The 18,872-nt window shown below is 41.6% G+C and overlaps 1 protein-coding gene and 1 non-coding gene across 3 annotated transcripts in view; one reads left to right on the forward strand and one right to left on the reverse strand.

Annotated features, from left to right (window-relative positions):
• Prkg1 (protein kinase cGMP-dependent 1) overlaps positions 1-18,872 on the forward strand; it is a 1,198,874-nt gene that overhangs the window by 718,056 nt on the left and 461,946 nt on the right. The window lies entirely within an intron of this gene.
• LOC127676560 (small nucleolar RNA SNORA17) lies at positions 15,887-16,019 on the reverse strand. The gene has a single exon (XR_007976029.1). It is a non-coding gene; the product is annotated as a small nucleolar RNA SNORA17 (small nucleolar RNA).

Below are 18,872 nucleotides of genomic sequence, written 5' to 3' on the forward strand. Positions count from 1 at the left end.
TCCTTAGCAATTTCTCTGAGTTGAACATGGGATTCTATTTACTTCAGTGTTTGCCTTATTATGTCATTAATATAGAAAATGTCTGGCATATGAGGGAGGCTCAGACATGTCCAAAGGAAGGTAAGAGAGTCTGCTACCTGTTAGCTCATTTCTGAACAATAGTTCAACAGCTTGATACATGGCTGTATGATTCATGTAGCCTGGCATAGAAATTGGGCTAGGGGTAAATGACTGTTTACACCTGCATTATTAAACCTTTAAGCATGAATAGTTCCAGGAAAGTAGCTTATTTAATATGCCGAGACCTAAAATAGCATTCACTAGTGTATATACTGCGGAAGTGGTACCCTAGTTAGAAGCTTAATTCAAACAGACCAGGTGCCTCCTCGGTAACTGGTTCTTCCCAAATTGCAGGATGTGGCAAAAATTAAAAGCATGGGCGTTGGCTTGTCCTCTCTGCAAGTTGGAAATCTGTTCTGTTGAATGGTTGACTTTCATCCCTCTTCATCAGTGCTGCTTTTGAAGCTTCAAATGTAAACTCCACAGAAGGAAAAAGAGAGAGCTCGTGTGTATATAAAAGGTCCGTTCCCATCTGTAGTATAGTGGCTCATCAGACTGCAGAAGGCTTTTCACAGATCGTTAAGACATGTATTAAGTTCGGATTTGTTTTTATCCCCAGATGGAAAAAGTGCTAAATAACTGATCATTTCTTTCTTTTTGCACATATTTACTGTTGCAACTAGTTAGGGGTTTACTGCTGTGAACAGGCACTATAACCAAGGCAACTCTTCTAAAGACATTTCATTCAGGTGGTGCTGGCTTACAGGTTCAGAGGTTCAGTCCATTATCATCAAGGCAGGAGCATGGCAGCATCCAGACAGGCATGGTTCAAGAGGAGCTGAGAGTTCATCTTCATCTGAAGGCCACTAGGAGAAGACTGGCTTCCAGGCAGCTAGGGCAAGGGTCTTAAAGCCCATATTCACAGGGACACAGGTCCTCCAACAAGTCCTTACTTCCTAATGGTGCCACAATGCCCTGGGCCAAGCATACACAAACCATCGCACATGTACTAATTAAAATACTGTCTTTAATACTGCGAATGATTAAAATAAAAGCTTTAAAAAATTGAGTTAAAGAGTCAGGTGTGCTTAGGTCTACATTATCAGCACTCTCTTTGTAGGTCAAGGCAAGAGGACTGAGCTGTAGGCTAGCTTAGGCTACTAAATGAGATCTGTCTCTACCCTTCAAAAGTGAGTTAAATTAGAAACTGTTATAAGTTAAAGCTTTATGATAAAGAACATGCCTCAAAAATACTCTTGGTTTGAGAAAAGTAGAGAGATTACTAGGCTGCTTAAATAAAACTGTCATTCTATTTGTATTAACATAAACTTTGTCCTGTTTACTCCACAGCTACAGGGCCTTGTCAGGCCTTACTATTGTTAGACCCCAAAAACCGAGGGTGCCCCAGCACCCCACACCCCAGAAGGCGACACCCAAATCACTCGCGAGAAACGGTCTCCATGCAATAGCATGAGGATTTCTTTATTTCCAGAATTCTGGGTTCCATAGCCGCTGTGCACCACGCAGGGTTAGAGGACTATGGACCCCAAGTGCCGAATTGAGGCAGCTTTTATAAGTTTACGACAGAGCCCGAGAATCACAAACCAATCATTTCTTAGCATGGAGAGCCCGCGAAATGCGAGCCAATTGATTTGCACCACGCCATAGTTTTTAGGCCAATCAGTTTAAATTATCGGAGCCTGCGCTCAGTGGACCAATTAGTTTCCTATAATGTCTACAGCTGTGTGAACTCCTGCTTAGGGGTAATGGCGTAAGTTTACAGAAGATAAGCTTAGCCCATTTCCAGTTACCCTATGGGGCCAGGATCACCTATTCAAGGCCTTTCTGCTAGGTCTAAACAAAGGGCGGGCTCTGGAATGCGACCTTTTACCTAGTTTCTAACAAAGCGAGATAGCATTTTAAACTACTGATTTCCTGGGGTCACCAGAGTCAGGCCGTATTTTCCATCCCTTCACTATAAGGGGCCATGCCTGCTAAACATTCCTTGTTCTTTCTTTTTAGCTTATTCAATTATTTAGACACCATCCCTCAGATATGATTGAAAAGAATCTGGAGGTGAACACATGGAGTCTCGGGGGGCATTTGTGCCAGAAAGGACACATGACCCATCTCAAACATTTAAAGCAAAGCTCCATTCACACCGAATTTCTGGAACCATCTTTAAGAAAGATGCTCAAATTCAATTCAGAGTCTGTTTCTCTGTGTTGGATACTTCCTAAGAAAATTTGAAAACACACACACACACACACACACAAAGATGCCATTTGAAGAGAGGAGAAAATACCCTAGATAGCACTGAGTAGTTTAAAAACATTGAGTGTAGATTGTCTACTGTGTGTAGATTACGCCTTTTTTTTCTAAGAAGAAAGAGGGAATTAAGAACATTGAAATTTTGTCAAAAGTTACAGGGCCTTCAAGAGATTCAAACTATAGATGGTCCTCAACTTACAATGGTTAGATTTAAAGTTTTTCTTTAACTCTGTGGCTATCTCACTCTCATCTGTCAGCAGAGTATTTACAGCCTCACATAAGCTCTTCAATACATCCGTGTAGAACAAGATTTCTATATTTTGGTTTATGACTTTTTTCTTTTCAGAATGTAACTCAGTTATAAATTGGGGAACCTGTGGTAGTTCTCTTTTTTTTTTTTGAATCTTTTTTTATTCGATATATTTTTTATTTACATTTCAAATGATTTCCCCACTCCCAAAGAGTCCCGTAAGCCCCCTTCTCTCCCCCTGTCCTCCCACCCACCCCTTCCCACTTCCCCGTTCTGGTTTTGCTGAATACTGCTTCATTGAGTCTTTCCGGAACAAGGGGCCACTCTTCCTTTCTTCTTGTACCTCATTTGATGTGTGGATTATGTTTTGGGTAATCTAGGTTTCTAGGTTAATATCCACTTATTAGTGAGTGCATACCATGATTCATCTTTTGAGTCTGGGTTACCTCACTTAGTATGATGTTCTCTAGCTCCATCCATTTACCTAAGAATTTCATGAATTCGTTGTTTCTAATGGCTGAATAGTACTCCATTGTGTAGATATCCCACATTTTTTGCATCCACTCTTCTGTTGAGGGATACCTGGGTTCTTTCCAACACCTGGCAATTATAAATAGGGCTGCTATGAACATAGTAGAGCATGTATCCTTATTACATGGTGGGGAATCCTCTGGGTATATGCCCAGGAGTGGTATAGCAGGATCTTCTGGAAGTGAGGTGCCCAGTTTTCGGAGGAACCACCAGACTGATTTCCAGAGTGGTTGTAGGTAGTTCTCTTTTTTAAGGTAATGATTATTTCTTCTATATTACAGTGACCCTCAGTGAAAAATTTAAGTAATCCATACACTTAAAAAAAAACCTGGTCTTATTAGAACTCGATTACTGAATTAATTATTTTCAATGTTTACTGTTTATTATAGTTAATAAGCTGAAAGTCTTCATTAGGGTCTTAATTGTTCCCCGGACTTGAGAACTCTTAGCCAAGCATAGCTGGCTTTGCTAAATATTTTACCTGCTCATTTATTTGGTATTTCATGTTATAAACACTTGGAGAAAAGGCAGAGCATGGATAAATGTTATTTCCTGGCTTCTTCTCTACTTTGTACATCACTGTTTATAAAGAGGGCCTTGCACCTTCTATGGCGGCCTGTTCCCTTTTAGTACGTACGCTAAGTGGGCATGCTTTGTTTGGAGTACATGGAGGTTTCTTTGAAATGATCATTTCTGGAAATGTGTGCTCAACTACAAACAAACAGCAATATTCTATTATTATTGTTGTTGTTGTTGTTGTTGTTTTGAGACAGGGTTTCTCTGTGTAGCCCTGACTGTCCTGGAACTCACTCTGTAGACCAGGCTGGCCTTGAACTCAGAAATCTGCCTGCCTCTGCCTCTCAAGTGCTAAGTCGAAAGAAAAATCACAAGAGCCCTACTTTAAGGGATTCACCAGCTGAGGAAGGACCAGGGAAGACATGTACTATGTTATAGACCACTTTTCTCATGGGGTTGTTATAAAAATTGGGCTATTGTATAGAATACATCTAGCACATAGTTATGGTTTTGATATACAATGTTCTCCTACACAATCATGTGTTGGAGTCCTTGGTCCCCAGATGGTGAAGATGTTTTGGAAAGCTGTGGAACCTTTGGGAGATGGAACACAGCCAGAGGAAATGGATCTGTTGGGGGATGGGCGGTATTTCCTGTTCCTTTCTGCTTCCTGATCTATCCCAGTATGAGCAAAGAGGCTCACTTGTCTCCACCACCACTTATAGCCTCCACTAGCCTGCTGCCCTAAGGGCATCGGGAGCCCAAAGTGGTCAGGGGGATGTTTGCATATCATTTGTGCCTCCTGAAAGGCGCACTCCTGCCTGTATTAGTTACTGCTCCCTCTCCCCTCCCCCTCCCCCTCTTCCTCTTCTGTCCCCTCCCCCCCTCCTCCTCTTCTTCTTCTTCTTCTTCTTTCTTTTTTTTTGAGACAGGATTGTTCTGAGTAGTCCTGGCCAGTTTGAAAGATTAAAGCAGTGTACCACCGCTGCTGGACGCAGTTACTATTCTTATGACCAAATACCTGACATAAATTAAGAACAACAGAATCTACGGATGCAGCCACAGCATAACTTGTTTAGCATATATTTAGTAAAAGAGATAATTGCTAACATGGAACAATTACTCTATAAGTACATTTTATTACCTACAATATATAGGATTGCAGTTTGATAAACTTCCCATTTTCCTATACATAGTAATCTCTTTATTTTCCTTCCTTCACACCTTCCCTCTGTCCCTTCCTCCTTCCCTTCCTCCTCCTCCTAGTTCTTTTTGTTATTGTTGTTGTTCTTGGTTTTGAGACAGGTTCTTACTACATCACCCAGCATGGCCTGGAATTCAACGAGATCTGAATTGTTTTCCGAGTGCTGGGCTTAAAAGCATATGCTACTATGACTGGCGTAATTTTACAAACTTTTCTATATTTCATATATACATTCCAGTACAAGGCATGGCCTTGTTCAGAGCTTGGCTAATATTGGAGACAGAAGTTCCAGGGAATAGTCAGCACCTGTCACTTACATGTTCTACTGGGCTTTATTATTTCTAGAAGTTGAATGAAAATATGAGTGTGTCTTTTGTTTATGGAACACTGTCCCCAAATAATGAAATAGCCAAGTTTGAGGAATTCTGAAAACATAGGGGCCCGAGTAAATCCAGTTATATAACCAGCTGTTGAAAAGCAGAACTGAGAGTTTCCCAAGTTACTTTAAGTCCCCATAAAAGTCATTAGACTTTATCTCTTAGAGTAGCTTTAGGTTAACAGCCATATCCTTTTTATTAATTGGATATTTTATTCATTTACATTTCAAATGTTATATCATTTTTCCCAGTTCCCCCTCCGGAAACCCCTTATCTCATCCTCCTTCCCCTGCTTCTATGAGGGTGCTCCCTCACCCCCTCACCAACTCCCACCTCACCACCGTGGCGTTCGCCTTCACTGGGGCATCGAGCCTTCACAGGACCAAGGGCCTCTCCTCCTATTGATGCCAGACAAGGCCATCCTGTTACATATGCAGCTGGAGCCATGGGTCCCTCCATGTGCATACCCTTTGGTTGGTGGTGTAGTCCCTGGGAGCTCTGGGGGGTCTGGTTGGTTGTATTGTTGTTCTTCCCATGGGGTTGTAAACCCCTTTAGATCCTACAGTTCTTTCTCTAATTCCTCCATTGGGGACCTCCTGTTCAGTCCAATCGTTGGCTTCGAGGATCTGCCTTTGCATTTGTCAGGCCATGTCCTTGAAGAGGTACAGTCACTGTGTTTTTCACAGACTCCTTGCACTGCAGATGCATAGCCTCCTCCACTTTCCACATCTTCCCCTGGTGTTGAGCACACACAGGCACAAGGTGATCATGTGATCATCCAGCTTCTACATCATAGTTCATTTCTTGGCACTCATTATGCAAATTGGGATACCAGCATTCCCTGCCCCCAATACCTAACCCATTTTTGGGAGAGTTCATTAAAATTTTGGTGAAAATACAAACTAAGGGAAGGAACTCCAGGAAGGGAGTTTTAATCATGATAAAATTAGAACTGATGCTCCCTAATATTGAATATATAAATTTGTAAGTCAAAAGAACTATCTAGCTTTGGAACTAGTGATTAGAGATTCCAGAGCTGTCCGGAGTCTAGGGCTGCCTCCCCAAGGGTGTGCCCCCAGGCAAAGACACAGACCTCTAAGTTGAGAGCAGCAGTAAGTTCAGGTCCTGAGCCTCAAGCTCTGCCTTGCTTTGAGCTACTTCCTGACTTTGGCTGTTTCATATGTTACAAAGGCTCTGGCCTTCAAAAGTAATGAAATGCAAACATGAATGACAATTGGAAAATTTATTTTTACTGATGATTGGGAAGAAAAGGATTACAAACAACACATTTACAGCTTTGACCTTGCAGTGAGTTATTCATGCAAAGAGGGGAGGGAGTAAAACAGCCTTTTGGGGGCACGGAGAGGAAGAATGAGTTTTGGAATTCACATGGTTTGTCTAAAGCAGCCATGTATGTACAGTGATAGACTGAAATAATGGCTTTTCTGGGACTGTTTTATTTTAACAAATGACCACCCCACAATAATTCTAAAAATAGTATAACCTAGTAAATACATGCAGATATATTGGGCACAAATTATTAATGTTATTTAAATTTTGGTCACAAAATTATGTGACCCACATTTTGTGCACAAACTGAATCATACCTTCTTGTCCTGTTGGCTTATAAACTACATTCTCCCAGGAGAAAATTTAACTCCACTACTCAAATTTAAATGGACAAGTAGATATAGCTTCAAAGCATACATATACACAAGCACAAATCTATTTCACCTTAAAAATTTTTTGTCACAGTCTTTTTTTTTTTTTTCTGAGACAGGGTTTCTCTTTATAGCCTGGCTGTTCTAGAATGCACCCTGTAGACACGAAGCTGGCCTTGAATTTAGAGATCTGCCTGTCTATGCCACCCAAGTGCTGGGATTAAAGGCATGAGCTATGTACAGTGATAGACTGAAATAATGGCTTTTCTGGGACTGTTTTATTTTAACAAATGACCACCCCACAATAATTCTAAAAATAGTATAACCTAGTAAATACATGCAGATATATTGGGCACAAATTATTAATGTTATTTAAATTTTGGTCACAAAATTATGTGACCCACATTTTGTGCACAAACTGAATCATACCTTCTTGTCCTGTTGGCTTATAAACTACATTCTCCCAGGAGAAAATTTAACTTCACTACTCAAATTTAAATGGACAAGTAGATATAGCTTCAAAGCATACATATACACAAGCACAAATCTATTTCACCTTAAAAATTTTTTGTCACAGTCTTTTTTTTTTTTTCTGAGACAGGGTTTCTCTTTATAGCCTGGCTGTTCTAGAATGCACCCTGTAGACACGAAGCTGGCCTTGAATTTAGAGATCTGCCTGTCTATGCCACACAAGTGCTGGGATTAAAGGCATGAGCTATCACTCAGCTGTCAGAGTCTTAAATCAAGTACTAATAATTGTTCATTTAATTAGTTTGGGAATTTTTTTTTGTCAAAATAGTAAGATTAGAAGAAAACGGCTATTCTGAATTTGGGTCTATAACTTTGTTCTGGTTGGGATTTGTGTGTGTGTGTGTGTGTGTGTGTATAAAGTTGAAGAATCAGGCATGGCAAGAGTGATTTGTACATTTATAATATCTGAGTCATTAGCTGCTCAAACTATCAATCAAAGCAAATTCTGGAATGCCAAGGGGAGCTTTAAAGGCATTGTTAGGTGGTAAGAACATTCTGTTGAGGAGACAAGTATATACTTTTCTCCAGGATTCTTCTTGATGTCACTAATAGACCTATAATCTGAGATTTCCTATTGTCTTATATTTGTTGCTTCTTTAAGAAACAGATGAAAGGCTAGTGAATGTTTACTGATTATTTTATATCCCTCAAGTGTATTTCTTATTTGAGGTATAAACATCAAAGAGTCTGTCTTGGCTGAGGATGGTTTGATAAAAGAATAAACTCCATCAACAGGCTTAGTAGGGGCTTTGGACTTAGGATAATAAGCCGTCGTAAGCAAATCAATACTGAGCTTAGCTACAGGATGTGTTTGTTGGAATAGCAGGTGAGCTGCCAGTGGCCATGATGCTGCTTATTTTGATCCTGCAGCTACCGAAATTTATATTTGAAACACTGACCTTTAGTAATTAAACTTGATTTTCCTTCTCTCTTCCCCTAAAGTTTTAATTTCTTGTACTCATGATAGTTTGGGCATATCTAAGATGGAAAATATTAACTTCTGAGATTTTCAAATGTACAAGACATCTCTTATACTCCAGCTACTAAATAGTTTTATTTGCTATATTTAGTTCTAGGAATTCTAATGGACAGGGCTTTCTATAAATCAGATTCCCATAACCAGCTTTAAAAACATTTCCGTGATTATTTTTAATATTTTCTTTTTATCATTCAAAGTCTTGTCCCTAGCATTTAAAATCACAATTGTTTGCTTATAGTGGATAACGGCACGTAATTTGTAAGTTATCAGAGTTGATATAATTTCATCTCCTATCTTACAACTCTTAGATGAGATCAGAAATGCATTTAAAAATGTTTAAATGTGCTGGCTGGGTGGTCATACCTTTGCACTTGTCTCAACATCTACTTAAAACATAATTAGAACTTGGAGTACATAATCAGGACAATGCTCATTCACCACATTGTTCTCTGAAAATATCCTGTCTTCTTTTAAACTATGATTGAATGGCAAGGGGCTTAAATTCATGTTATTTTAGTTTAATCTAGTTTAGTTGTATTCCTGATAGCATTTGTAGTCTGAGAGACAGGCATTCAGTAAGTACTTGTTGAATAGTACCTGAGATCTGCTGGCACAGCAGATGAGTGTAAGAGTATGCTATTATAAATTTTTAGAGAGACTGTCCTACACAAAGAAAGGACACTACAAATTTGGTTCCTTCTTCATTGAAGGGTGGTGTTGACAAACTGTGTCACCCTGAGGAGGTACCACTAGGCATGACTCTAAATAGCCTAAACGTGTGGTAATTTTTCTTGGAAAGATTCAATCTGAAGCAGCCTCTGTAGTTCCTCTTTTCCATCCAATGGTTCAGTGGTAACTGAAAGGAAGGGAAGAATTCCCTCTTATCTGAAAACAGAGTGTTTGGTCCATTTGTCTTGTTGGTAGGCAACAGTCACAGAAAGACCCAAGTCTGCTCCAGAGAACAAGGCTGGTCTAGGGAAGGATTCAATAGCAAAGTACTGTGATCATTTGCTTTTGTAGGGGAATTTCTGGAGATGTACTCTGAAAACCGGAGCTTTCTGAAGGAGGCAGAGTGAGAGAACGGGTGGGTGGGTTGTTCATGCTGGAATTACAAAGACAGAAGAGGCTTCACATGTCTCCCAGCGAAAGCAGCATTAGGGACAGGAAAAACAACAAAAATGAATTCCTTCTCTCATTTAGCCAATCTTGTTAACCATTGACTACATATGTTTCTGGCTTGGAGTACAGTTATTATTATTATTATCATCATTATTATTATAATGAGTGTTTTAGATAGGATCTCATGTAGTTAAGGCTGGTTTTGAACTTCCTATGCAGCTAAGGATAAACTTGAATTTCTGGTTCTTATCTTTCTACTGCCTGACTGTCTGTGTACTGATGTAGTGTGCACTACCATATACATTTTAGGGATAGAACCTAGGGTTGTCGTGCATACCGGGCACATATTCCAGTTTTGCCACATCCCCTGCCCCTCAGAATGTATTTTCAGAGACCCCGAGTTAGGACTGAAGAACTGCCATCTGACTTCTTGAGTTCTTTGTATATATTGGATATTAGCCCTCTGTCAGATGTAGGGTTGGTGAAGAACTTTTCCCAATTTGTTGGTTGTTGTTTTGTCCTTTTGACAGTATCCTTTGCCTTACAGAAACTTTGTAATTTTATGAGGTCCTATTTGTCAATTCTTGATCTTAGAGCATAAGCTATTGGTGTTCTGTTCAGGAACTTTTCTCCTGTGCCCATGTCCTCAAGGGTTTTCCCCAGTTTCTTTTCTATTAGTTTCAGTGTGTCTGGTTTTATGTGGAGGTCCTTGATCCACTTGGAGTTGAGCTTAGTACAAGGAGATAAGAATGGATCAATTCACATTCTCCTGCATGCTGAACTCCAGTTGAACCAGCACCATTTGTTGAAAGGTTATCTTTTTTCTGCTCCTTTGTCAAAGATCAAGTGACCATAGGTGTGTGGGTTCATTTCTGGGTCTTCAATCCTATTCCATTGGTCCACTTGCCTGTCACTGTACCAATACCATGCAGTTTTTAACACTATTGCTCTGTAGTATTGCTTGAGGTCTGGGATACTGATTCCCCCAGCAGTTCTTTTAATGTTGAGAATAGTTTTAGCTATCCTGGGTGTTTTGTTATTCCAGATGAATTTGAGAATTGCTCTTTCTAACTCTATGAAGAACTGAGTTGGGATTTTGATGGGGATCATGTTGAATCTGTATATTGCTTTTGGCAAGATGGCCATTTAAACAATATTAATCCTGCCAATCCATGAGCATGGAAGATTTTCCCATTTTCTGAGGTCTTCTTCAATTTCCTTTTTCAGAGAACTGAAGTTCTTCTCGTACAGATCTTTTATTTGTTTGGTTAGAGTCACACCAAGATACTTTATGTTTGTGGTTATTGTAAAGGTTGTCATTTCTCTAACTTTTTTCTCAGCCTGCTTATCCTTTGTGTATAGGAAGGCTACTGATTTGCTTGAGTTGATTTTATAACCTGCCACTTTGCTGAAGTTGATCCAGCATTTTAGGGGAGTACCAGGACAGAGAAATGGGAGGGGGTGATTGGGGAATGGATGGAGAGAAGAGGGGGGATATATGGGGAGGGGGGGACCGGGAAAGGGGAAAGCATTTGGAATGTAAACAAAGAATATAGAAAAAAAAAGAAAAAAAAGAACTGCCGTCTGAGCCTGATGTGTGTTTTATTTATGGATAATCCATTAAGGCTCCAATTAGTTCTGTCTTTTGTGGGAGGAAATCGATTTCCACCCTTTTAATGTGTGAATCTCCAGTGTCCTGTTTCGCATGGCTCCCAGAAGGGGATGAGCAAATTCTGATGCCAGCAATTGAGGACTGATCAGTTTTTAAGGAGCACATGAGAAATACACAGAGGCTCCTGAACGTGCTGGCTCGCGTCCCATCCTAAATTGAAAGCATGTTAAATCAAGCTAGGTGTGATGCCAAACACCTGCAATCTGAGCCTGCTGAAGGCCAAGGCAGGAGACAAGTTCAGGGCTAGCCTAGTGTACATAATGAGACCCGCCCCTTAAAAGCAAAACAAAACAACAACAAAAAACAAAAACCAAACAAGCAAAAAGGCATAATAGCTACAAGCACTTATCACTCTTTTGGAAAACCTGAGTTTAGACCCCAGCGTCAACAGGATAGCTTTTACCTGTCTGTAACTCCAGTTTCAGGGGATCTGCGCCTTCTTCTGACCTGCAAGGACACCAGGTAGATACAGATGTGGTTCACATGCATCTATGCAGGCAGGCTACTCATACACATTAATTAATTTAATGATAATACATTAAAAACAAAACAATCAAGATCAAAGTGTTGAATACCGTTCACAGTTTAACAGCAGCACAGCCTGTAGAGTGTTGGTTGTTTACTCTGCTCTTGGCTGACAGAGATCTGTGACTAGCCGCCGTTGCCCAGCGTTGAGAAAACCACACTGCATGTCCTTAGCCCAGAAAACAATAAAAATCCAAGGTACAATTTCTGTTCAAAATATCGTCACTCTTGTACTGCTCTAATATCAAAATTTATAAGGCACTCAAGAGTTACAAACTTATGCTTTTCTTCCTCCAACATTAAACTTTATTTGTAAAGTCATAGCCTAATTGATAATAATTTCAGGCTGTGGAGGCAATGTCTTTATGCACGGGATAATGTTATTAATACATTTGACAGCCAATAATTTTTTTTCAAAATCATTCCAAATGTTTAAACAAAACTATAAGAGTTTAGGCTTAGCAGCCACATATATACCTTTTGGACACCGAGACACAATGTTCTCAGTTAAGTTTAAAAACTCAAAAAAAAAAAAAAAAACCACCCCTCATGTTTTCAGTGCATTTATGGTGTTATATCGGGCCATAGTCAGAAATATGGTTGATCACTTATAATTGCATGTACCCTACAGGCCATAGGTTGTATGTGCCTGCTTATAGTGGACACTATGTACTCACCATTTGGATTTTACCATGGACAATTTATTATAATTCTGCTTTCTTGTCTATACATTCTTATACCCATTGTCATATCCATCTGTAATTCCTTTATTTATTTATTTATTATTTATTTATCTATTGATTGATTGAATGAGTGATTGAGACAGGTTTTCTCTACGAAGCTTTGGCTGTTCTTGAACTTGCTTTGTAGACCAGGCGGGCCTCAAACTCAGAGATCTATCTGTCTGCCTCTGCCTCCAGACTGCTGGGATTAAAGGTGTGTGCTACCATGTCCAGCTCCATTTTATTTTTAGTATATTTCAAAGTAAATTATAGATATTGGTTGGCCATCCCCAAACACATAAGCTTGCATATAATTGATTAGATTATTAACTTGGTGAGATTATTCCAAGTAAGAATATTTAAAGTTTATTATCAGGTATATTTTCAGCCTAAAGGCAACTATCAATATGGCTTTATGTCCTTGAAGAATTACTACTGGACTTGAGAGGGTCACTGTCCTCTGGTGCTGTAGACCAATCAGAAATGATTCTCCAGTTTTGTTCAGCTCCCATCTCCTTCCCTGCCAGGTCCCTTCCTCTGTATCACGTGCCAGCTGGACACTATAAAGTACTCCATGTATATGTATATGTATATGCATATGGATATGGATATATCCCAGCTAGTATCTAGTATGTGTCTGTTTCCTCTCTTTTTTCCACACACCCTGTAAAAGGGCTATTATCTACCTAAAGCAGACTTGAGAAAGATAAAGCATTGATTTTGTTCCTGCCTGCTTTATTGATTTCATTGTAATTCATAGATATTAAATAGCGCAGAGACATGTTGCTCTTTAGTTTGTTTCAAAATAGAGTGGATTTGGTTGGTGAAGAGGTGATGACCGGAAGGTGTTCAGAAGGGACTTTCTACCTTGATCCTTGACAGATGTTTTCCTAACTCCTGCAGATTACCACTGCAGCTGTTATTTAAAACTTCAGGCTCAGGGCTGGAGAGAAAGGTCAGCCATTAAGAGTTAAGAGTCTGAACTACTCTTGAGGACCTGAGTTCGGCTTCTTCCAGCACTCACCAAAAACCCAACTCTAGGGGATCCAACACCTCTGACACCCAAGGGCACCCGAGCTCGCATGCACATACCCTTCCCTGCACTCACATACCTATAAGTTAAAAAGTAAAAGAAGCCTTAAACAAATCCTTACAGGCTCCTAACCTGATCAAGATAAAAAGCATTCCTTATTCCTCTCTTTAAGAGCAGAGCCATGGATTACCCATTGTTTCTGTTTTCTCATGAGTGGACTCATGTAGTCGTTCAAAGGATGCTTGGGAGACCCATGTCTAAGGGACAAAAAGAGAGACGGGGTAGGTGAGAAAACCAAGTGGCTGAAATTCAAATTCTATTTGCATGCCATTGTGCAGATCCACTGATTTCTGTAAGTTTGTTTCCTGTAAGAATGGGATAATAAAGGGTTACTTTGTGAAGGAAGTGTAAAAATTACATTGGTGAGGTATGATGCATTCTGAACCTGAGGGGGGGGGAGGGGGAACCTGATGTTTCTAGAATTTGTGATGTCTGCTATGGGTAGACAGAATGGACAGTGGGACAACAAAGACAGAAGTTCTTCCTTTGCTCTGTCACCTTCCAGACATGAGCACGCCCATCCCCAGTCTCTTCCTGGTCTTTACACCCTTGCGTCTCATGTAAACTCAGATAGCATCTGTAGGACATCATTTCTGGAAAAGACAAATGAAATGTTCAGATGAAATAATGCTCAGCCTCCTTTTAAAAGTTAAAATTCCACTCATGTGTAATTCTAATGTATATCACAGTTTTCCTTTTTTTTCATTTTTTGAAATTTTTATTGGTTCTTTGTGAATTTCACATCATGTATCCCAGTCCCATTCATCTCTGCCTCTCTTCCTACTTGCCTTCCACCCTTGCAGCCTTTCCCCCAACTGAGAAAAAAAAAATCTCATTGTGGAAGCTGTAGTGTGTTACATTGTGTCCCACACTATACCCTTTTGCCCGTGCCTTTTTTTGCTGGCAAATGTTTATTGCAATGACTTTGTTGGTCTGGTATGAGGCCACTGGCTTCGGATACTCTATCAATACTGGACCCTCACTGGGACTCCTTTAGGATATCCTGATGTTGCCCTATGAAATGGAGATCCTGTATTTTTGGCTCTATAAAAAGAGTCCCCCTCATGCACTCCAGGAATTCATCAATGGGGTAGATGTTGGTGTGGACTGATTCAAAGTCCTGGATCTGGGCCTGAGAGGTATCTGAGCTGAGCCTGCAAGCTCTCCCGCTCTCACTCCATTGAGGCTGGCTCACCAGCAACCCCTGCAATCAGAGCCAGCTCACTCTACTGCCCAGGGGAGCTACAGGGCCCACTCTCAAATGTTTGCAACTGGTGGACAACGTGGCCAATTCTCCTTCTCTCATGACCCCCAGGGTCAGCTCTCCTGTCTGCCATAGGTGGCAAGGGGCAAGGGAGGGGAGGGGAGCATCTCATCCTTGCCACCATCAGACAAGTGGAAAGGCCAGCTTTCCCATACTCATGTTCTCAGGCTGCCTCACCCACAACCCTCACATCCTGGGCCAGCTCTGCTGTGCTGTCCAGGTGAGGGGCAGTGCCTGCTCTCCCGACTGCTGCAGCAGGTGAGGAACAGGACCAGTTCTTCTGCTCTAACGACCCCATTGGGGTCACCTCTCTGCCTGCTACCAGTGGTGAGGAGCAAAAGGGGAGGAGGGTATTTCTTCCCTGTTCTCACTGCCACAGGGGAGACACGTGACAGGGCCAGCTCTCCCACACTTATATCCTGGGGCCAGCTCACTCACAGCTCCCACAACATGTGGGCATTCTCCTAAATACTGAAGCTGGCTAGTGGTTGGGCTTGCTCTCATGCCTCCAGGGCCAGCTCTCCCACATTGTCCAGGTGAGGGTGGGGTCAGTTCTGCATAGCCTTCAGATATCAACATATATGAGGCAGCAGCCCAGACCAGGATATCTACCTGGTCTTTTGTGGTAACAGACCCTTGTTGCTGCAGGGCCTCTGGTCCACAGGCAGCACAGGCTACTCACATCACAGGCTGTTCCTCACTATCCCTGAGTTTCCAGTTCTGCCTCTCTTCACTGTGCCCACATCCTTCTGCTTCTCTTCCTCTGCCTTTTCTCCATGCCTTACTTGCTCCTCTTCGTGGTGCTCAGGGTCTCTGAGTACCTGGGGTCATCTCAAGAGTGCTGTGCTCGACGTGTGCATTACGGCAAAGACGGGTCATTGGTATGATCAGTCTCCCTTCTCCCACCCAGGCCTGCGAGGCCCTGGACTAGTGGGCATCTCAGAGTAGCTACCAGTCTGGGCCCCATGGCACCAAATCTGGTGGTCATTTCCTCCTCCCTTCTCTCCTGTCCTGCCTGAGTGACCCCTTGTGTGTGTTGTCTGTCTTGGGGTCACTCTTGCCAGGGACCTGTGCTGGACGGGTCATCTCAGGCTCATTTTTTTTTTCAGGGAATGTTAGGCTACTAATCATTCAGATATTCATATGCTCAGAACAATGAACATAAACATAGCCTCTCTCCTCTCTGCTGCCTAGTGATGTGTGTGTGACACAGCAGCCACACCTGCAAGGCCTCTAGGGGCAAGGAGCATTTCTTGAGTAATGGGCTCTGCAAACTTTGAAGAAAAGAAATCTAGTTTTATGTGTATGGATGCTTTGCCTGCACATAATCTGGGTATCATGTGTGTCCCTGTTCCTGGTGCTCACAGAGGCCAGAGAGGACAGCCTTTAAAGTTGGGATCACAGACGGTTGCGAGGTCCCATGTGAATGCTGGGAATCGAACCCTGTTCCTCTGGATGAGCAGCCGATTTTCTTAACTGCAGAGTCATTTCCTTAACTCGCAGTACTGTGAATTTTAAAGCTAATCATATATCCACTTTGCTTTTGACTTCTAAGTATTAATATTTGGATTTGTGACTTGCTTGAAGCAACTGTGGAAGATGGAACTTATGAATGTCTCTCTGTATTAAGACAATTTATTTCAATGACTTGCAAGTCATCTAACCCAGCAATGGGTAACTGTGAATGGGAAGTCCAGGAATCTAGAAGTTGCTCAGTTTCATGAGGCTAGTTGTTTCAGCTGCTCTTCTGTGTAAGCTGGGATCCTGAAGAAGCAGGTTCCAACAGATGTGCTGGATACTAAGTGCAAGCAGATGAAGAAGAAGGAGGCCCTCCCCTTTCCACTGTCTTTATGAAGGCCTCCAGCAGAAGGTGGGGCCTAGGTCACAGGTACTACCATGCCTGGACCTAAGAGGTTCCTTGCTTGGAACTTGCTCTGTTCCAGGCTGGTCTTGAACTCAGAGATCTGCTTGCCTCTGTCTCCTAGGATTAAAGGTGTGCACTGCCTTGCTTAGGCCTGAACTTTTTATGATCACTATGCCTTAAGATCTGGATCAAAAGCCTGTATCTTTCCAGCCTCAAGATCTGGATCACACGTGTACCCTCCATTTCTGGATTATAGTTCACTCCAGATATAGCCAAGTTGACAACTGGGAACAGCTAGCACAAGAGACAAGGAGGAGAATTCATCTTCTGTGCTTCTGACTAGGACAATGTGACCATCTACTTCAGCTCCTGCAGCTGTGCCCTGGCTGCCGTGATGACGTCATGCCATGGCTACCTTTCTTCTCTAAAGCTGATTTTGTCACAGCAATGAGAAAACAGTTCATTTAACACTCATTTCCTTTTATTTTTATTTTTATTTTTATTTTTGAGGAGGTAGGGTGTCTTCATATAGTTCTGGCTGTCTTAGAACTCACTCTGTAGACCAAGCTGGCCTCGAACTCAGAAATATGCCTGCCTCTGCCTCCCAAGTGCTTAGATTAAAGGCGTGCACCACCACTTCCCTGTTAATACTCCTTTTCTAGTAGGGTATTAGGAATAGTATCTACAAAGACATTTCTTTCTTGGAATATAAAAAGTCATGGAGATACTAATAACCAGAGAAGTAAAGTGTCCACATTGAAAAGCTAGCAATTCAAGATAATGGAGGATTCAGGAGTGCTGAAACTCCTGAATTGTTTCAGGAAGAGTAAATGTTTTAGCTTTGCCAAGAGGAAGAAATCTGTGGCTAGAAATCTGTGGAGGGGAGATTTCACAGAAGCAATGCCATTATCAGCCTACTCTCTGTCTTTTGCCAAATGGAAAAATTGTAGCTCACATGCAGGACAATTAGACAAATTTATAGAAAATGAAATTAGGATGAATTGGAAATATAAGAAGAATTAAAAATGAATTCAAATATAAAGCTAGAATGGAAGAGTGTATTCAGACCCAGGCATGGCTGCATAATCTCAAGACTGCAAGTAGATATGGAGTCATGTGCCTATAAACCCTGGTGCTCAGAGGTGAGCCTCACAGGTCATCTATGACCTCGACACATGCCTCAGTCAGTATTCAGCACAAGTTCAAGGCCAACCAGGTCACACAGGCCCTGGTGGGTAGAGGGGACTCCAGCTGCAGATCTGGAGCATTACATTGACAGCGTACCCTTCACAGCTTAGTCTGTGCACTCAAGGCTGAGCCTTGAGCTCAAGATGGCAGACTGAACTACCATCTGAGTTTAATCCCCACCAATCGTGTGGTAGAGGGAGAGAACTGACTCCCACAGTTCTCTAACTCTACACTGTGTGGGTGGTTACACCCTCTACTCCCAACCACCCCCCCCCCCCAGGTAAATGCTTAAAGCATTTTTTTTTTTAAAGACAGTGTCTCAAAATTAAAATGAGAGAAATCAAGTAAGACATGCACTGTTCACCTCTGGCCTCCACACGCATGCTCACTGTGATGTCTCTTCCCAGTTGTCCACTTGACTATATCTGAATGAACTACAGTCCAGAGATGGAGGGCACACCTGTGATCCGGAGCTTGAGGCTGGAAGACCCAGGTTCTTGATCTAGATTTATTTATTTATTTATTTATTTATTTATTTATTTATTTAGGTTTTTTTTTTAATTTGTTTTTTTCCGAGACAGGGTTTCTCTGTATAGCCCTGGCTGTCCTGGAACTCACTCTGTAGACCAGGCTGGTCTTGAACACAGAGGCCTGCCTCTGCCTCCCAGTGTGCTGGGATTACAGGTGTGCGCCACCACTGCCCGGCTTGATCTAGATCTTTTTTTTTTTAATTTAATTTTTTTTATTCGATACATTTTTTATTTACATTTCAAATGATTTCCCCTTTTCTAGACCCCCACTCCCAGAAAGTCCCATCAGCCCCATTCCCTCCCCCTGTTTTCCCACCCCACCCTTCCCACTTCCCTGTTCTGGTTTTGCCCTATACTGCTTCACTGAGTCTTTCCAGACGGCAGGATTAATATAGTTAAAATGGCCATTTTGCCAAAAGCAATATACACATTCAATGCAATACCCATCAAAATCCCAACTCAATTCTTCACAGAGTTAGAAAGAGCAATCCCCAAATTCATCTGGAATAACAAAA

The sequence above is a fragment of the Apodemus sylvaticus genome, chromosome 1, assembly GCF_947179515.1.
Source record: "Apodemus sylvaticus chromosome 1, mApoSyl1.1, whole genome shotgun sequence".
NCBI lineage: Eukaryota > Metazoa > Chordata > Mammalia > Rodentia > Muridae > Apodemus > Apodemus sylvaticus.